The sequence below is a fragment of the Tamandua tetradactyla genome, chromosome 6 (assembly GCF_023851605.1).
Source record: "Tamandua tetradactyla isolate mTamTet1 chromosome 6, mTamTet1.pri, whole genome shotgun sequence".
Classification (NCBI taxonomy): Eukaryota; Metazoa; Chordata; class Mammalia; order Pilosa; family Myrmecophagidae; genus Tamandua; species Tamandua tetradactyla.
In genome coordinates this window covers 129058217-129069956 of record NC_135332.1, presented here as the reverse complement: position 1 = coordinate 129069956, position 11740 = coordinate 129058217, and positions in this window count along the sequence as shown.

The following is an 11740-nucleotide window of genomic DNA, read 5'->3' as shown; positions in this document are numbered from 1 at the left end:
AAATGCACTTGTTTATTCATTCAACCTTGATTGAGCATCTACTAAGGATAATGGAAGATTCCTAGGATTGCCAAGATTGAGTTTCTGAATTCAAGGATCTCACCACCTAGCAGAGAGGCAAGGATATGTGTAAGTGTAACCAAAGTTTGAATGTGAGAAGTGTCACAAGAAAGATACAAAATAAACTCTATGGTCAAGTTGAGATCTCTTCCAACTTGAGACAGTATAAAGTTCATGATGGGCTTCATTAAGGGAATAGCCACTATTTGAGGGGCCCTTTGAATAACGGGTAAGATTTTTACAAGTGGAGATGTTTGGAGATGGGAAGCTGGGCATTCCACATGAAAGAATGGCACATGGCAAAGACTGAAAGGAGAGGGACAGACAACAAATTTGAGGATGACAAAAAGCCCTGTTGATTGAAATATAAACAACATGAAGGACACTAGAGAGCTGTGCCTATAAAGGTAGAGGAGAGGTCCTTGAAAGGCAGTGCTCACCTTTTCTGCAAAGCAGTGGGAAACCATTGAAAGTTCACGGACTAAAGAATGAGCTGACTGGAACCATGTCTCAGGGCTACGATTCTTGCAGTAGGACTTAAACTGGAAGGGAGAGGCCAGGAGGTGGGGTAGTGAGGCCGGTTGGGATGCTGTTTTATGTTGCGGACGAGAGGCTAGGACAATGAAAAAGAAAAGGAAAGAAAGAGTGTCAAAATTATTGTAGAAGTTAAGGGGTGCATGGGTGGTTCAGTGGCAGAATGCTAGCCTTCTATGAAGAAGACCTGGGTTCGATTCCCAGACCATGCACTCCTCTCCCCCCCAAAAATGTATTGTAGACATAAATTGACAGCATTGACAAGTGAGAGCCTAAGAAAAGGGAGGAAGGCAGAGAGAGCTCCAAGTCTGCAGGCCTAGACCCAGATCCCTCATGACTGGGGCAATATTCCCTGACATACTGGAGGCAGGCGGAGCAGAAGGCCATGGAGCTCATCTGGGGTAAAGAAGAACTCAAAGGGCTGGGAAGTCACTCAGACAGTGTGTGTTAACAGAAAGCACTGACCAGGTGAATTTTTACTTAAAGAAGTAACGCTGCAGAGATATGCCATACAAGTAAGTAAATCTGCATTTCTGAAATGACTAGTAGGTGAATCCCTTGACAACATTCATCAGTTTCATGAAATTTTTACGGTGCTGTGCTCCAGGGCATGGCACAACCAGGTGTTGGAAAGATTCATTTTAAAATTAACTATTTTTTAAAAACTGGAGTATCAAGGTTGAGGTAATTTGAGTAGATTGAAATACTAGTGGTCAATGAGAGGGAGGGGTAAAGGGTATGGTGGGATGTATGAATTTTTTCTTTTTTATTTCTTTTGCTGGAGAGATGCAAATGTTCAAAAAAATGATCATGGTGATGAATACACGACTGTATGATGACATTGTGAGCCGTTGATTGTACACCATGTAGAGAACATTTGTATGTCAAGAATGTTTGTATGTTTGTTAAGGATTGACAATTTTTAAAAAATAAAAAATAAATCAGACAACTTAAAAAATAAAAAATAAAATGGGAGCATCTATCCTTAGCAGTAAAAGTGACAAAGGGCTATACCCGAAGCAAACGCGTTGAAAAAGGAAAATGTCCCTTTTATTATTTCCCTAAGTTATGAGCGCTGGACAAGCCACAGCACAACCAGTATGATGGTTAAGCAAGCCCGTATAGAGTTCACAGACATCATAAAATAAGAGTCATATCAAAATCAATCTGATTTGCCTTCATGCTATTGTGCCGCAGGAATTCGAGGTGAACTGTTCACATAAATGCCTTTACTGCTAATCATTTTGCCAAATACAAATTTTTCATTCTTTTCTTTCACTTCTCATAAATTTATTGTTGACATCAGTACTGATATTTTCCTCAAAATAATAAGATTTCATCATATTATTGTAACTATTTTTCTACCCCTTACTGTCCACCCCCCTTCCACACACACACAATTACACCCACATTTTGGAAAGCAAATTCCCTAGATGTTTTTCAGCTCAAGACAAAGCTAACTTTCCTGGATCTCCTTTCCTAATCACGACATCATGCCCAGGGCTGAGACTCATCCTTTGTGCCCCATTTAGCCAGTTTCCTCCCTCCCACCCCTTCCATTACCACCACAATCTCCACCGCCTTTTAGCTGTTCTCTGCTTCCTACCTGTGGTTGCAACTACAAAACGTTAAGATGTCCTGTGACCCTTCATTTCTTTCACTTCACATTGTGTTCAAGATACTGTATTGTTTTGTGTAGCAAAGGGCTGAACGTTCCCCCAAGTTGTGACAACTCATCATCAGGGACCTCAAACAACTGTGCTTTGGCCTCTGATCTCATGAAATCCATCCTGAAGATAGTTCTTTTGGTATCTTCCTGCCATATTTGTTTCTTTTTTTTTTTTTTTTTAAGAAAATAAGACCTTTTTTTCCTCCCTAGAGGTAACCACAATCACTTGCATTTAGTAGTTATTTTTTCCAAGAATATTGTTTTACATTATTACATAGCTGTGGATGGATCCATAAATTAGAGGTTGATTTGTTATGCATATTTTAAAGTTTATATAATTGGTACTATACTCTCACTTCTCTTGCTGCATAACAAACCACCTCCCCTCAAAATCTACAATTTAACAATTCTTTATTATTTCTCATGATCCTGTGGGGTGGGTTGAAGGTGAGGACTTTGTACTGGTTTTGCCTAGTTTCATGCAAGCAGCAGTATCCAACCAGAGGGCAGCCAGGACTGAGTTAAGTTGAGACAGCTGGGATGGCCGGGCCTTACTTTCCAAGCAGTTTTTCATTTTTAAGGTGGTGAGTCCAGGTTGTGCTTTCCTTTCATGAGGCATCAGTGTTCTCAACAAGCGCTTATCATTTGCTTGGGTTACATTTGCTGATGCCACATGGGCTAAAAAAGTCAGGTGACCAACTCAGAATCTACATGGGAAGTGACTACATGACAGTGTGGATACCCAGGAGTCAGGATTTAGTGGAGGCTATCGGTGTGACAATCCACCCCAAGACCCAAAGGCGTGATTTCGTTTCCTATAATGCACCAAACTCTTCCACCTTAGAATTTTTGCACGGTCTCTCCTCCTTATTCATTTAATAAATATTTGGACACCTACAGATACTGGACAAGATGCTCAGGCCAGGGAAGTGTTCATCCAAACCTGGAGATGCATACAATATACAAGTGCAAAAAATACACAAGACGATTTTAGCGATCTAAGGAAATAAATCAGGCTGATGGGTAAAAAGTGACTGGCCAAAGAGGGGAAGTTAAGTTTAGTTAGGTCAGAGGCCTTCTTGAAGAGATGGCACTGAATCTGAAATCTAAATAATGAGAGAGAACTAGCCATGTGATGGCATGGGGAGAAGTGTTCCAGGCAGAAGAAAGAGCTCATGTACCTTCACCCCAGCCACTGCCATCCCACCTACTCTTGGTTTTCTCTTTGCACAGACACGGCCTTCTCATGTCACTTTGAAGATTACTTCTTTAGTAAGGCTTTCTCTACCTGCTTAATCTAAAGTGACCAATTCCTACTACCCTTGCCACTTACTACTTCATTCTTTACCTTTTTCATTGATTTAGAGAATTTACCACAGTTTATAATGATTTGCTTGTCATTCACTTGTTTATTATATGTCCCCAATAAATTATAATATTCATAAAGATATGGCTATGTTGGCATGTTTCTTGAATATTTTCATAGAACTATATTTAGCACATAGTCAACCTTAAAAAATAATTGCTAAATGAATAATTAAATGAATTCACATAGCCACTGACTGAAAGACTGAAAGCCTGACCCCAAGATGCCTGGGTGGGACAGTTCCTACATCCAACTCCTCACTGACTGATGACTGTTTTCCTTCTCACCCCACTCTGAGATTGAGACCAGACCATTGTGTAGGTTCTTTCCACCCTCCTGGGAATTTCATTTCAAGTGCTCTTGGAAACTTCCTGAGTCTGAGTTTAGGTCAGAGCTGCCCAACAGGTTTCAAAATATGTAAATCCCAGAGAGAAAGTGTTAGTATCCATAGCATTTAAGATCCTTTTCATTTAAGAAGTTTCCTAGGATTCTCATAAAAAATCCTTGCCTCTTTCTCCTGCCACTTTCAGATTCTGCATGGAGGAATATTGTCCATGGAATGTGGTGTCTGACGAAACCGAGTTAAATCTGTTTTTTCCCCCCGTACACTTTATTCCAATGGAATTTTTTGGGTTATTTGATCTTGCAGGAAGATATTCTGTTTAAAAGTTAAATAAAATGGAAAAAAGTAAAACTCTTCTAAGAGCATCAATATTTATTTCAGATATATGACCTTTAAAATTTTAATATCCTAAAAGTAATGGCTCAGAACAACTTTAACACTAAAGTGAACATACTAAATCTATTTATAGCTACTAAAATGTTTTCTAAAAATAATGAATAAATGTTGGGAAATATAAGATAATACATGTATTTCAAGTACCTTGCATTTTTATATCAGTTCACAGATTATAAAAGCTTTTCAACTACATGATTCCATAAAATAATAATTATTGTTATTATTAAAAAGTTACCATTTCCTGAGGGACTTTCACCAGGCACTTTGTATTTAGCATTGTGATCCTCACAACTCTGTAAGTTCAGTATCATTATTTCTGTTTTTCAGATAAGAAAATTGAGATTCAATGAGGCTAAAATACTTGCTTCTAACTGCTCAGATAAAGGATTAGTTTAAGGAAATGAGATGCCCAAACCTCTCTTCCCATACCACATATCATATCAAGACTTTATTTGCAGCTATGGTTTTCCTTCCTCAGCAATCAGTAATCTAAATGCCCTGATTTGTTGCATTAATGTTCTCAATTTTACTGTTCCCAGAGCATTTGCTTTCTCTCTTTATACTAACCAGAAGATAGCTATTTAGCAACCCACTTAAATTGCTCATCTCCCCTAACCTCCCACTACTTTCACACCAGATAGTGGTTCCCAAACTTTGAAGAAAGTCTCTCTTTCCTATTTTCTCAGACATTTCCACAGGTGACTGTAGATTGTATATTTCCCAATATTTACCCATTATTTTTAGAATACATTTTAGTACTTAGATCCATTTAGTATGTTAGATACAAGCTATCTCCTCAAAATAACATGAAGTTATTGCTTGTCTGTAAGTCCTTTGCTTTCTTTTACTTTTTACATGTGTGAGGAAGCAGAGCTCTTTAAAAGAACCCTCAAAAAGATTTTTCTTTTAGAACCTTTTGGAACAAGAATGTCTTTCTCCACCCAAAAATTATACTCCAGGGTGTATCAGAAAAATGAGGTTCCTTCTGTCCAACTTTCTCATTGAAGAAAGCTGTTACTCTCACCTTTCCCTAAATGTCTTATTTTTCTCATGAAAAAAATGTGTATTTTGTTTAACTGTCTGTTGGGATCATTGTTACAATTCTAAGTGAAATGTAGGTGATAGTACATTGAAAAGAACAAAAATCTATATATTTATAAGGTATTTACATTCTCAGACTCCTTTACCTTTATCCAATAGTGCTCCTCTCTGTGGTCAATGAAATGTACCATTAATCTCAACACTCTATAATGACTAGAAATAGCCTAAATGTCCATCAAAAGGGAAATGGCTAAATAAACAATGGCAATCCATACTGAATATTGTGAAGCTCAAAAACAAAACCAAAAAAGTGTTCTTCTTATATAGATATGGCCCACATTCCAAGATAACATGTTAAAGGTGAAAAGTAAGAGGCAAAAAAAAAGTATGGAGACATAATAGTATTTGTATAAAAAAAGAGAAAGCTAATTTATCCAGTTCTCACATATATGCATCAAATGCCTCTAGAGGGGTTCGAAGGAAATTGATAATCTTGGTTTTCTCTGGAACAGAAGGATGGGAGGGAGGTCTTTAAACTTATTATATATCCTTTTATATCTTTAAAATTAAAACCTGGTAAACATACTATATGTTCAAAAGATTAAAGTTGTAAATAAAAATATCCACAGATGATATTTCACGTTGTGAGAATCTCAAGTTGCAAATGATTCCCAAGTCAGGTGAGCGCTAAGTACACAGCCTCACATCAGTCTTTCGTGTGGAACAGAATTAACCAATGGGTCATGTTTTCACTTTTCTCCCATTTATGCCACAAGTTTCTACTACAATTTTTAACCACTGGAGAACACATACCGCCCTCTGTCCTTGGCTCACTTTCATCTACCCCCAAGCAGCCCCAAGCCAGCCTGCACTCTCACCCTGTTGCCTGGGTCCCCAGACAGTATTCGTCCCGGGCCTAAACTCTCAGCCTCTGTTCCAAGCAGTCATCAAATTTGAACGCAACGAATGATCCATGTCAGTTAATGGGATAGGGCAGGATAAGAGAGCCTGGACTGGAACCCAGGCTGAGCTGGCCAACAGAGAATGGGCAGATGAGGAGCACAGGCCCTGAGAGGGCGCAGTGTCTGTGATGTAAGACCGCCCACTAGTCAAGGCAAGGGCAGAGTCCAGGCTGGAGGGCCAGGGCTGAGTTCCAGAGAGCAAAGCGGCACCAGGAGGCACAGAACAGAAATGAGACCAGGCACACGGGTGTAGGTTTGGCATTCAAGCTGGGCACAGGAGACAGAGTCTGCTTCCAGAAAAGACAGACTTACCTACGTCCACTCCAGGATGTAACCATGACATGTTCCCTGTACTAGTTTTAAGCACTTTTCTTGAAAAGGACAGTTAAGAAAGAGGCAGGATTCTGCAAGTCCCACTTACAACAAGTAATGGAGCAAAATAATATTCTCTCCCCTCCCCTATTTAGTGCTCTCTCACTCAAACATTCCAGTTTAGGGATCCAAGAGTCGCTGGAGTTGGGTTGAATGATTTGGGGTGCAGCCCTGATGTTTAAGGAGGCAGACCGATGACATCAGCATCATTGGTTAGGAATGGTGAGTTACGAAATCAACCCATAGCTAATTTCAACAACCAGAATTTGTGGTGCCCGAGGCAGTGCCCAGCTGCCATGGCACCATTTGTTTTGCTCCTTGTTCATATTATGATGAAGGGATTAACTTGTGCTCGATTTAGCTTCACCTAGACATTGTGGCTCAAGTCCTCCATCATTAACTGCATTTTAATCCTATGGAATTTAATACCAGTACTAAAAATCTCTATGGTGCATCAGTTTATCATTAATCATTATGTTGAGTCAACAGCAGCCTTACAAGTAACAAATAGTTTATCAGGCCCTCATCTCTAGGTCCTCTGCAGAGGTAGTGAAAAGAACTGGATTTTCAAGCTCACTTTGGAAGAGGCAAGTAGGAAGGAGACTGAAAGCTGGTCTTAAATCAGTTGCTTTAGGCAGAACACCTGCCCCTATCAGTCTCAGCTACATCCAAATGGAAAAATGAGTGATCTAGGATTACCCCCGGGCAATGCCAATGGCCAAGGCATCAAAAGGTCACATCTATTATGGTTGGCATTTCTCTCTCCACTGGGCTGTTTTTTGAGTAGACGTCATACTCATCTCACACAGAAGGCATGTTCATCATGCCAGGACATTGCTGCTAATATTTGATCTAATAAAAGACACCCTATCCTTCTTTGCTTCAAACTTCATTATATCTAACTGCTGCTAAAAGATGATTCATCTCTTCCCTGTCGCTCCAACTTGACTCTACGTTATAGGGACTTGGATCCTCAAGCAAGGTTTGTTTGCCTCCTCTGATTTTAAATTTAAAGAGATTCTTCAAAACACATTCAAAAACTATTAACCGGGCCACAGTGGCTTAGCAGGTAGAGTTCTCGTCTGCCATGTCAGAGACCCTGGTTCATTTCCCAGTGCCTGCCCATGCGAAAAAAAACAAAACAAAAAAACTATTACCCAAAATAAATGGCATAATCAGCCCCATACCCAGAAGTGGCTTTAGGTTAATCATCAATGCTTCTTTGGAAGAAGCTACTGGTCTTTACTAAAATAACATCATTTTCACTAGCAAACAAGTAGGCCCTGTGAGTGTAGTCTCCAGAGTGGGGGTAGGACAAGAAATCCAACCTTAACCAAAAAAATTTAAGATAGAAAAATGCAACAATAGCTGGTCTCAGCTGCAGGCAACCACACAGTAAACTCCTGTCCAACTCTGCAGGGGACCTTATGAGAACTCTCGGGACAGAAGATTAGAGCAACAAAAGAGCACATTGTAAGAATATCAAACTTAAACCCTGGCTGGGTGGCACTGCTAGGAATATCTAACAAGAAGAATTGGCAATATTGCCAGGAATTCATCTTCCCCAGATTGGATCACTGCATAAAATCAGCCCAACCTGTTCTAGGAAGTCTACACATAAGTTTCACTCTAATGGAAGCTGGGGCCCCGAAGGATTACTTTGGACTCTGTGGGTCTCCATTTATAAAAGCATTATTGACATGAACCTAGGAGGTGTTTTTCCTGGAGTTCTTTCTCACCAGACTGGTTCCGGCTGCCTCCTGGGTGATGATGGAAAACTAAGCCACTTGCCAACATGTCATTCCCTCATTTTGTAATCCTCAGGCAGTTGCACAAAGTTATGTGGAACTTTACCAACTAGTTAAAGTCAGACAGTCTTAAAGGATTTAGGACTCTTATTGCAATGTCCAAGTATTGCATATCAAGGAACTCTACCACAAGACCAGATATACTAGGCATAAGAGGATGCAATAAGGAGCTCTGCATGAAGGAGCTTTTCACTCTTTAGCCTGGAGTTCTGTAACCCAGGGCCTTTCAGTTCATAGCTGAGATCTGTTGCCCAAGGAGCCTCTCCAAAAAGTTCTGATTCTAGCAGCTAAGGGAGCCCTAAAGAACGAAGGGAGCAGGCCCTGAGCACTTCTAATAAGGGTCGTTGCAGAATCATATCACTGAACTCTTAGTAATTCTGAGATAAAATATGGTGAAAGACGAAGAAGTTTTAGTTTGATTTCATAATTTGTCACAGTAGATAGAATGTCTTACATAGAGTTTGAAGACCTGATGTTCTATCATTTACTGTCTATTTGACTTTGGGTTAAGTGGTTTAATTTCCTCATCTGTGAAAGCCTTTTTCATTTTGAAATGGGGATATTGATATTTGCTTTTGCCTCGCTCACAGACTTGTTAAAAGGTATGAGAAGATCGTGCCAGTACCCTTCATTCTATAGGGCTATTTCAAGAAAGATATTTCTTTCTTGAAAAACCTCCATAATGGTTCCAATTATTGCTCAGCCATTTCTTAGAAAATGCCCTAAGGGAGGATTAGGTCCTGTGGTTTCATAGCTAATTAGCCAACATGCTTCATAAATCAAAGTTTTGAAATCTCAGACAAAGCTCGGAATCCTCAATTCCTAGCAGCATTTAAGTCTCCCATTCCATTTAACCATCACCCACTCAGTTCTCCATTATTGGGAGTAGAGTGAGTGAAAACTAATAGCTCTTTTTGGGCATCTGCTATGTGCCTTTACCTCTAGTCCTCCTAATAAAACCCTTCAAAATGAGTATTATTATTAACTATTAACCTAGTCTCACAATAAAGTAATAACATTGCTCAAAGAAATTGGGATAGTCAGATGGACAATTTTATAGTTGATGCTAACACCTGAAAATAGCCTCCAAGCAAAAGAAGGTCTTTAAAAACTGAAGGGGCACAGTAGCCATTATTTCACCTGCATTGTGTTTGTAGGGTGCTCGCTTTGAGATCACTAAAGAGGACCTCTGTAAAGGGCTTCTTCTGTGCACTCTGCCCTTGCATAATGAGCCTTTCTGTAAACTGCTGGTTCAAATAGACATCTCGCCATTTTTCTCTGATAGACCCATCATGACAAGAATTCGTTAAGAGCGAGTTATAAGGAAAATCTCTCCATAAAGCAATGGATATTTCCTCTACTAAAAAGCATTTGGCTATTGCCTTTACTTATTTGTGGATCTGACTTGAGCATTTGATTCAGAGACCACTGCAGAGCAAAGCGCCATCTGCATTTAGCATGCTGGGTCCAAATGGACAGAAGGGCATACCAGAAAATGAATGAAAAAGAGTTTCTTCTCTAGAGTTGGGTACCAGAAAAAGCTTGATAAGGAGCTTTAGAAACTTTATGGAAAAAAAAAAAGTTCATTTTCACAAAGCAGTTAAGTATTTTTTTGGAACGGCTGCTAGTATTCTTTCAAAAGAAGGGGCACGTCAGGAAGATGACATTAAGGGACTATAACAAGTGTTTGTAAAAGTACCCAAATGTGTTTTAAAAATTTCATGGAGGAATATTTGTTAAAAGTACCATTTCCCAAGTTTCACATGCTGTGATTTTGATTTAGTAGATGTGACATTTATTTTACTTTACTTCAGTGTAAATGATGTATTTGTTTATATACTCTAATGTCTATTATATGATAATTATATTATACTAATTAGTTCCTAATTAGGAACTCTTATTTTCTGAAGTGGTAACTTAGGGAACGAACAGCCGGATCACCCAGAAAGTTTGTTATTACCATAAAAGGTTTAGAAATAAAATTGAAATGCATGAAATTAGAGGTAACAAGAGTGGTGACTGACTAGGAAAATTCACAGGCCCCACAGTTCTTGCATGAACAAGGCACTGGATGGAGCAAGTCCACCCTCGAGACCACTGGGGAAGTGTGTAAGTCTAGGGCCCAAGTGGACCCCGTCCCTGACTCGGCAACAAGAGCACCTTTCCTGATGGCACTGATGCCAGTTTGGAGTGAGCCTTCCTGCAGGGTGCTGGTGGGTGAACTTCGTTGGCAGCTGGACCCCCTGAAGCCACAGGCAAACTGTAAAGCTGTTTTGTGTCTACTTGCTAGTAATGTATGTGTAGTGGGGAATGTTATCTGGAACTTCCTTTGATTGAAACATATCTCTTGGTGATTAGGTTGTGGGCATGGAAATATATAGCTCCAGATACTTTTTACTAGGCTACAAATGTTTACCAAAACAGCTTGATGTTTATTAGCCATCCAAATTATATTAGATTATTAAAAAAGGGGGGGGGAGATTGGATGAGACACATATATATGTGCATTTTAATAGGCACCCCCAGTCCAACATAATAAGATAGGTGGTCTGCAGAATATACATTCAAAAAAGCTAAATTAAGAAATGAAATATTCAATTGCAAGAAATTTAGCCTTTAGACTAAATTTAGAGTTTGAGGGTTAACAAAGTTGTCAGGGGAGTCAGCAGAAATGATATCTCAAAATCTTAGGATCTTCTTCCGGTTGAGAGACCTCTAAAAATGCTGCATAAAAGACATTATGACAAGGTGACCAAAATAACTGATCTCCACCACCCTTATTCATGCTTGAGAATTTTTCTCCTTTCATATTTACATGTGGTTTTAGTTTAATCTGCAACAAACAGACATCTGTTATGCAATTCCTTGAATTTCAGGTCACATGCAATCACTTGCACGATTTTGTTTTATATAATCATCTATTTAACTGAGAGTTAAAATCAGAGCCCTTTTTTTTTTGAGGTTCAAGTTGGTCATTTATATTTGTGTAGTATTTTACCATTTACAAAGCGTTATGCATGCTATTTTATTTTTAGGTGAAAATGTTGCTTAATAATGTCATTTGTTACAGAAAGGTGCATTAATTCCCCAGTGAATTATAGGAGACAGATAAAAAATAGCATTTTCTCAGTTTTAAAGATAAATATAAGGGTGGTACAATTAACCTGCCCAGGTTAACCATTCATTCAT